The sequence below is a fragment of the Solanum lycopersicum genome, chromosome 10 (assembly GCF_036512215.1).
Source record: "Solanum lycopersicum chromosome 10, SLM_r2.1".
Lineage (NCBI taxonomy): Eukaryota > Viridiplantae > Streptophyta > Magnoliopsida > Solanales > Solanaceae > Solanum > Solanum lycopersicum.
The window spans coordinates 43302737-43313288 of record NC_090809.1 but is presented as its reverse complement, the minus strand read 5'-3'; positions in this window follow the sequence as shown (position 1 = coordinate 43313288).

Genomic DNA, 10552 nt, shown 5'->3' with positions numbered 1-10552 from the left:
CAAGAAAAACAAGCAAGAAAAGAAGAGAGTCACTTACACAAATGAAGAAAGAAGAGAAAATAGCAAGGTGAAAGAATATGAGAAACCGGGCGAGATAAAATGATAGAAAGTGGAAGGTTTAGCCGATATGTCAAGGAGGGCAAAAAGTGACTAAAGTATACCTAACTATACCCTGCCTAACCCTGAGCCTATGTTACAAGCTAAGAAAGTCCTATCGTGATCCTAAGGGTTGTATAGCGAACTTAAGATAGTGAACATTAGGGAAAGCTTATGGCAATAGGTATGAATGAGTGTGACTTTGTTCTGAGAGCGAGTGTTGAAAAGTAATCCTTATACTCAAACTGAAATCATTGTGTGAAAATGAGGATTTTGTTTTAAAGTGAGGACACTAGTTGCAACACCGGAATTGTTAGCACCTCGCTAAGAAATTGAAGAGGATAGGTGTTAGCGCATGGTGAGTCTGTGTCATGTTCTGATCCCACATAATTCAAGCCTAATAGTGATAGCATGCATAGATTTGATGAGATTAATCGGGATTGATAGCCAAATGATTGCAAAGGATGAAACATGGATACTATTGTAAAAAGATTTTGTATTGAGTCATAGTGCGTCGCTTGAGGACAAACAACGAATTTAAGTTGAGGGTGTTGATATACCGTGGTTTCACGGTATTATTAATACTTTTTCTGTAAGTTTAGTGTGTCCAAAAGCCTTTTTGTGCTAATTTTTATATAAGTTTCTCTTTATTTTACAGGAAATCTGTCCGAAGATGAATGCAGAGATTTTGAGCGAAGAAATGCTGAAGAGACCACCTACGGAGCTTATGACGATCCGTCGTGCTTGTCACGGTTCGTAGGTGGCAGGGTAGTGCAGCTGCTGATGGAAGATGGGGAAGTCTTACCAAGTGTGGGGCTATGGAGTTCATGACGGTCCGTCGTGTCTATGACAGTCTGTCTTGCAGGTTCGTCATGAAGTTCAGAGAAGTAGTCCTAGTACCCATATTCCAAGAGTTCAAGTGTTTTGAAATGAAGACCCTCGACGGACCGTTGTGCCTATGACGGTCCGTCATACCTGTTGTCGAGGGTAATGAAGAGAGAAGTAGAAGAAATTACATAAGTATGGGACGACGGAGTCCATGACGCTCCGTCGTGACCACGACGATCCGTCGCGAGCTCATCGAACCAGCTGCGTTTTGACAGATTTCCAGCAAATAGAGTCCTTGTTTAATTAGGTTTTTATTTTCTATAAGTAGTTCAAAAAACCTCATTTTTGAGGTTAGACTTCTTATTTTTAGACGCCTTATTGTTAGACTCTGGATCATTATTAGACTCTGTGTATTAGTGTTAGATTGTTGATTATCATTAGACTTTTTGGTGAGATTATTGATTACTTTGAGATTCTTGCAAGTGATTATTGGTGATTAATCAAGCAAACTTTTGGATTTTACTCTTTCTCATTGAAGTAATTACATGAATTCTTATTTAATATATTTGAATATTGTGATTATGACTATGAGTAACTAAACTCCATAACGAGGGTTTTGGGAACCATAGGAAAATAATGAGATAAAACCTAACTAAAATAACAATTCTAGAATAGTGTCTTGCATGTATTAATAATTCTTTCACTTAGAATTCTTTTTAACGGATGGCCAACGTTAGAACTCGCCTTTATGCTACTTGCCGGACCAAGGAGGTAGATAATAGGAAAAAAATTATCAACATAGATTTAGTGTATACTATCTTATAGGCTAGTATTGATTGGTACGATGTAATAACATAGTCAAATATCGAATACGATGCTTAATATGAGGTAAAGATAAGGGTTAGGATATCAACACACGTAGCCGGACCAAGGTGCGGAGTAAGATTTTGTAGATGCCGGACCAAGGATTTACTAATACATAACTTATCACTTTGCATGCAAGATACTAGGAAAGAATTGTTATAGTTAGAATTATCAAGTTATGAACCTCTGGGTAACACGTAAAACCCTAGTTACTTTGATTAATTGATTAAAATCCAACATTCAAAGCTGTTAAGTGTCTCTTTCAATTTAGGTAGTTATTTTCATTCATTTAGAAATAGGAACCCCCTTTTTATTGTTTTTACTTTCCAAGGAAGTAATTGACTAAACAAAAGTAATAATAGATTGAAGTTAAGTCTAGACTATTTTCCTCGTGGGAACGGTCGCAACCTCACTGGTTAGGTTATTTACTTGACACGACCGCTTTACTTCTTATTTGAGAAGTAAGTTTGAGCGTATCAATATTCAACCTCTCTGATACCAAGTTTTGTCACATCTTGCTTTACCCCTAGATGTAATCGGTGTCATCGTCCTTTTGAAGGACTAAGACTAGCTTCTTAGTCTCATGTCATTATATTCATAGGTTGAAAAATACAGAAAAATTTAAAACTTTTATTATCACTACTTGGAGGTTTACATAGACCTCTATATAGACATAATATATATCCATATCGAGTATACATAGACCCTTCATATATGAAGGTTACATAGCCTTCTACTTTTATTGCACGTACGTATACGTAAAATATAGAAATAGTCTCAACAATTGTCTCATCTCATACCATCTAAACGAATATCACTATATGGGCGTAGCCCTTACATCAATCCTACAAGACCATGTAAAGGTCATACGAAATTACAATACTCAATTAAAAAGGAAAGGAATAAAAGAGTAAATAAGTTCATAAAAAAATTCGTAAGCTAGAGAATGACATTGTCTTCGAAATTTGAGGACCTACCCCACTTGGATTAAAGGAAGAATCCAAGTCTTCACCAATGTCGCCTTCCAAACTATTCAATGACCGAAACCTAAAATGTTTGGGAAAAGGGAAGAAAATGTGGTTAGTACTCCACATGTACTAAGTATGGGATCTTATGCACATACACAAGAAAAACATGTTAAAAGGGACTTTTTATCAAAACATGCCAAATTACCCCTTTAGGGAGTTAATGCAAAGTCAAGTAAGTCATATAAACCAATCAAACATGCTTACTATATCAACAAGTATTACTTATCCAAACATACTTGAAACCATTATTTACTGCAACCCTAACATCAAGGAATAATATCATAAGAATGAATAAGAATCAAACATATCATAATAAGCAAGACAAATACTCACAGCTCCTTATCAAGTGAACAAGTGCAATGACCAAACAAGGCCCCATAACCTTACTCAATCAAGTATCCTCAACAAGAAAACATGACCAAGTCAAACTTTACATATTATGCATTTAGGTTTACATTTAATCATATATTAACATTTTAGTCCAAGACATATGCATAAATCAACTAATAAACATATAGTATCAACGATGTGTCTTGGTCATCATGTATACATCATATATTATAATAACATAAATATATATAAGAACCTCATCCTAAGACTTCCCTCAAGGCTAACTAGTGCATTGTTTAGGTAGAGTCCCATACCCCTACCTAGACTAAGCTAGACCACTAAGGTTATCCAAGTTAGAGTTCAAGTCCTTTAATTCATTTTACCTTTTGGGAACATTTTTGCATAACCGACATAGACCAGATGAACTAGTGTGAAATCCGGTGTCATGAAACCCTACACCAAAAAAAGACGAACTACTTGCCAAGGTAGTACCAAAATATGAAATATAGCAACTACGTGGATCCACTATCTAGTATTCCAACGGGGGCAACATAGTTCAAGAACTAGGAGATATAGTTGGGACTCCCTTTTTGCGCCATGCATTATAGTCTCCAATCTCAAGAGTAATGTAGTGTTCCTACCTTTCCTATATGGGAAGGGACACTACTTAATCTAGTTCACTCGGTGCTTAGCTAGAGTCTCTTTTTGTAATGTATTTAAGCCTTTAATTGTCAATCATAGATTAACTTAGGTCATAGGGTCTACCCCTTGTATAATCATCATCATCAATGGCTCTATAAGAATTGTATGACCAAAAGTCCTTTAATCACAATTCATATAAGTGAGTTTAACACATTAGCATTTCATTGCATATCAAGGTACATTGATAGTTTTCACCATTCTTATATCACATACACCTTAACCAACCTCACAACATAGTCAAGAACTTTCAATTCAACATCATACCACCCTATAATCCTAGTATAAAGCATACTCCAACGTAATATCATGACTTAACAATAATTAATTACAATTGGAAATAAAGATAGAGTTTCTAAGACTTACCAAGTCTTCATCATAGTCTATCATCAAGGTCTTACCATCAACCCATAACTAAACCCAACTCTGGGAGTAACATTATGACACAGTGATAACCAATAGAATAACAAGGCCAATTGCTTCTCTATAACACAATTCAACACTAGATCACAACTTAAGACAAGATACATATGCTCATTTCACATTATAATTCATAATCTAAATAACATCTCAAGATCAAGGATGATAGACTTATAATTCATCTTAATTTAATCATAATAACACCATAGGACAGTAATCAAATCAACAACCAACTCAATTGAATGATCACAATTAGTATAGGTCAAGATTACTACTTAGGGTTAGGGATGGAGGATCATATTCTTCAATTTAGACCAAACCATCAAAAATTACAATAAACAAGGTGAATTACATGTTAATCTACTCAATATAACCTTTAGAAATCATTAACAACTCGATTCATAACTTCAATTTCGTAATTGAATAAAACACATAAGAAAACACAACTTTTGAAATCTATTTTGAAGGAAACCTTCGAGGAAAGAGTCTTAAAGGTGAATAGAACCCATACCTTACGTTTGGCAACAATTTGATGGTGAATTATTCCCTTTCCAATCCCAAACCCGAATCCTTGTTAGTCGTCAATGGTAAGTTCATGTACAGAGAGAGAGAGAGAGAGAGATTGAAGAGAGTTTGTTTGAGAGTTGTCATTAGGTTAGTGAGGATTTAGGGTATTTAAAGCGGGACTTTATTAGTATCCCTTTAATCCCTAACTAACCCTAAACCACCTTATTAATTAAATAAACTTAACTAAAAATGTGTAACAACTTAGGACCCTCACAGATGAGACCCCGCTTACGGGCTGTCTGTGAGTCGACGGATACCCCCCTCCTCTGTCATGCACTCTGTCATCTTGGTCAAAGACTATGCAGGCCAGTGTCTTCCTCCAATTATCTAAGTGTGGGATGACAGTGGCATGACGCCCCATCGATCCATATACAGACCATATCCTGCACCTCTACACTCTGTCGATAAGTTCATTGGTTGTGCGGGTGAAAGAGCCTTCTCCACCAGCCTAAGTGTGGGACGATGATGGTATCAATGCCCCATCGATCTACATATGGGCCGTCTTCTATCACGTCGATGCACACTGCCAGACAATGTTGCATCAAACTAGAAGGGTCCTCCTCAAGGGCCCTTGGTTAGTCATTGGGGAGTCATACCCGTACGTTTCAAATATGAAACAACTAAAACACCTATTAGACAACTTTCCACAAATTTTCGTTCATTTTTTACTACTAAAAGTTAGTCAAATAGGCTAAGGCACACTAACATCCTTTTGTACTAACTTCCCGGACGTCATGGATGGTTTGGTTGTTAAACCTCCTAAGTGACCTATATTCCTTAAAAATGGACTTAGAAATAGTACTTAGACCTTATGACACCTATATTAGGCTTTACAATGTGTCTTGGATTTTCAAGGTGTTACAAAAAGTATATGGGGACTATATAATCTCAAATCACGAAAGGAAGTATGTTTTTCAAAATAAAAGTTAATATTATATTATTTTTGGGAGTAGTATTGAGCACCGATAAAGGGTAGAGTTTAGACAACTCAGAACCTTAAAAACCATGTAGCCACTATGGGTAGAAAAGAGTCATACTTTTTAGATGTTTCCTTTAGTGCTTTTTAGCATAGAATAGTGGATTCACTTATAGTTCAGGCTCTCTAATCATGGAAATTAGGTATTGGTTGGCCCTGATAATGTGAGGCAAAATGTTATATCATCACAATAGCTCTTACGTGAGGGTTGTCAAATAGAGAAACTCCCGCATCAGTATTTTTATTCCTACATACACATTTTATTGTATTTTTACATACATTTCAAAGTTATATGTATCTTTTCATATGCACAGAGTTGACATCATGTTTTTAAACAACTTTTCTACACATTATAATTGTTTTAAAAACTGCTTTATATTGAAATGAGTTCAGTTATGTTGTGTTGAGTTGAGCCATGTAAGTTCTTCAGATTTCTTTCAAGCCTATGTTGTATTTATCATTCCAACTCGCACACTAATATATTCAATGTGTTGATGCCAGTTTGTCCGCATCGTGTTATGATGCTGACACATGTTACTAGGATCGGCATCCAGTACATCATTGATCCATTGAGCACTCCAAAGTTATTTGGTGAGCCTCCTTGCATTCCAAAAGGTTTCTTTTATTGTTTTTAGTTATTTCGTTAGTTCATTAGGATGTCGTGGGGTTTGTTCTGACATCCATCTCAGTATTAGAGGTTTCATAGTAGACATTCAGGTGTTATTTCTTTAGACTTTTTTATTTTCATTATCTTATGTGAAAACTTGGGTTTGCAATAATGGCCAAGTTGAATGGCCCATTTTAACATTCCAGTTTATTAAATTGACTTCTCTTTGTTAAAATAAATCTTCCGTTGAGTAAGTAATCTAGGACAAGGGTTCACTTGGTGCCAACAAAGGTTTTCAAGTGCTAGTCTCACATAAGGTGTAAGCTCAAATTTGGCGATAAAATATAAAAAATTCTAGATCACTAAAAATCAATAGACTATAGCACACGATAATCCACAAAATGGGGGTTTAATTTTTCATGGGCTCGTTTGAAATTGAAAATGGGTCCATTTGCCCTTCAAAACTAACTAGCTCCATTACTAAAGACTTAACAGGCGTCCATGTAAAACTTTGGCTAAAAACAATCAATAATTCCAGATCATCAAAAATTCATTGACTATAGAGTTTTACCTACTTTAAAGATCGTCTGAACTTGAAAATGGACCTGTTAGCCCATCCGACCAATTGGATTCATTTCTAAGTTCTTAAAGGATATGAATGAAAACTTTTAACACAAAAGATCCAGAATTCTGGATCACCAAAAATCCATGTACTAGCACATGAAAATTGATATAATGGGGTTTACGTGCGTAGGGGCTCTTTTAAACTTCAAAATGGGCCAGTTTGCTCATCGATACCAACATGTTCCATTACTAAGGTCTTAACAAAAGTCTACAAAATGTTTTGTCAAAAAACTATTTTATTCCAGATCACCAAAAATCCATGAATTATAGCATACAAAAATCGCAAAATAGGGGTTTACCTGCTTTGGGGCTCGTTTGAACTTTAAAATGGGTCTGTTTGCCCGTCATGCACAACTGGCTCCATTACTAAGGTTTTACCCGACGTCCATGAAAATTTCTTACAATGAAAATCTATAAATCCAGATAACTAAAAATCTCTGGGCTATAGCACACGAAAATTGGCAAATTGGGGGTTAAACTTATTTGTGGCTTGTTTGAATTTTAAAATGGGTCCATTTTCCCGTTGAGACAAACTAGAATCATTAATAAGGTCTTAACGAATGTACATCAATAATTTGAGCAAAAAATATCTGAATTACAGGATCATCAAAAACCCATAGACTATAGCATGCAAAAATCGTAAAAATGAGGGTTTACCAACTTTGGGGCTCTTTTCAAATTCAAAATGGGCATGTTTGCTGGTAGGGACCAACATGATCCATTATTGTGGTCTTAACGGACGTCCACGATAAATTTTGTAAAAAATCGAGAATTCCAAATAACCAAAAATTCATACATTATAGAACATGAAAATCGATAAAATGAAGGTTTACCTACTTTGGGGCTCGTTTGAACGTGAAAAATGGGCATGTATGTCCATCATGAACAACTCTCTCCATTACTAGGTCTTAATGGATTTCCACAAAAAATTTTGGTAAAAGAAATACGAAATTTTGAATCGCCAAAAATTCATGTACTATAGCACATGAAAATTTGAACAAACTTGGTCTGGTCTTGTTTGAACTAGAAAATGGGACCATTTTCCTATCGCAACCAACATTCTCTATTAAAAAGGTCTTAACGGACGTCAATGAAAAAATTTGGCAGAAAAATTCAAAAATTCCAAATCATTAAAAATTCATGGACTATATCACATGAAAATCGATAAAAATTGGGGTTTACATGCTCTGGTGCTCGTTTGCCGTCAGGACCAACTGACTCCACTACTAAGGTCCTAATGGACTTCCATGAATAATTTTTACAAAAAGAAATCCATAATATTGAATCACAAAAAATCCATGGATTATAGCACAAAAAATCGACAAAAGGGGGTTTATATGCTTTGAGCTAGTTTGAATGTGAAAGGGACCATTTGACCATTGGGACAAACTATCTCCATTACTAATGTCTTAACAAACGTCTATGAAAAATTTCTGTGAAAAAATCTGCAATTCTAAATCACCAAAAAATCCATGGACTATAGCAAAATAAAATCAGCAAAATGGGGGTTTACCTTATTTGGGACTTGTTTGAACTTGAAAATGGACCCATTTTCCCATCGGGACCAATTGCCTCAATTAATAAGGTCTTTATTAATGTCTATCAAAAATTTTTGCAAAAAATTTTTGGAATTTCGGATCACCAAAATTTGATGGACTATAACACTTGAACATTGGCAAAATGGGGATTTATTTACTTTGCATCTCATTTCAACTTGAAAATGGGTTTGTTTGATCATCGGGACAAACTGACTCCATTACAAAGGTCTTACGCATGTCCATGAATTTTTTTTTGTAAAAAAATCAGAATTCTGGATCACCAGAAATCCATGGACTATAGAACACAAAAATTGGCAAAATGGAGGTTTACCTCCTTTGGAGCTTGTTGAAATTGAAAATGGATATGTTTGCCCGTCAGAACAGTTGGATCCATTGCTAAGTTCTTAAAGGACGTCTATGCAAAATTTGGCAAAAACAATTTGGAATTTTGGATCACCGAATATCCATTAATCATATTTGGGGCTTGTTTGAATTTGAAAAATGACCCTTTGGTCCGTTCGGACCAACTGACTCATTACTAAGGTCATAAAGAACGTTCATGAAAAATTTCAGCACTTTAATTTTCTAAATTCAGAATTACCAAAACGCCATAGAATATAACACATGAAAATTGGAAAAATTGGGATTTACATGCTTTAGGGCTTGGTTAACTTGTAAATGGGCTCGTTTGCCCATTAAGACCAACTGGCTCCATTACTATGGTCTTAACTGATGTCTGAGAAAAATTCTGGGAAAAAAATCTAGAATTCTAAATCATCACAAGTTCATGGACTATATAGAAGACGAAAATCTACAAAAATTGGGTTTTCCTACTTTGGGAGTCATTTGTTACAACCCAAAGTCTGTTGGGCATAACTGGCGTCTTCATCCATTAAGAGGACTAAGACAAGCTTTAGCATACTTCATAGCATATAATAGGTCAAATTTTTTGAAAAATTAAAAACATTACATATAGAGTTTACATACACTCCTCACATACGAAGTGTACATAGACTTCTCTTTTAGTATTACAAATCATATAGAAGTCTAAAGTCTCATCTCACTTATAAACCATCTACAAGAGTATGAATCACAATAGTTTGGGCATAGCCCTTAATCTATTACAATATTCCATATAGGCTATAATGAATGTCTCAACATGAGAATGGAATAATTGTCTCAAAACATAGGCATAACTAATTAGGCTTGATGAGTGGCTTTATCCTCAGAACTCATGAGGACTCACCAATTGACTTAGGAAAAAGGCAAGACTTCTTCTTCAATGACCACGAATCTTCTCAATGGCCCGAACCTAAAATGGTTGGGAAAAAGGGAGTAAATATGGGTTAGTACAAACCGCATGTACTAAGTATGATTCGTTTGCACAAAAATCATCAATGCATTAGAAAGGACAATTTGGTCAAAAATCATGTTTTTAATCAATTTAACTCAAGATGCATATATCAGAATCATAATAAGTTGATTCAACATAATAGTAACCCAACACATATATCACCTAAGCGATACCTGTGCAATGCCAAAGTTAGAATCCCATAATCCTATTTAAGGCTAAATATCACATTAAGCAACTCACTTTGTACTTACATAATATTCTCATAATTTATCATAACATGATTAAATACATGAATATACTCATAGCTTATCAACATAATCATAATCATAGTCATAATCATAAAAAGAACACTACTAGGACCATTCCTTAGGATCCCATATGTGCAATGAATAAGAGAAGTCCCATACCCTCCCTTACCGTATGTAGTATCCCTGAAGACAACTATAATAAGAGTTCACATACTTATCTTGTACATTTAATTTTACATTAGGAAAAGAAGTGCATAACCGATATGAGACCATGTGAGCTAATCTGGTGTTCTACTCCCACATCAAAAAGAGAGGGTTAACACTTGGCTAAGGTGTAACCATTCGTACTAGATATATTGGTGGATCCACTAAG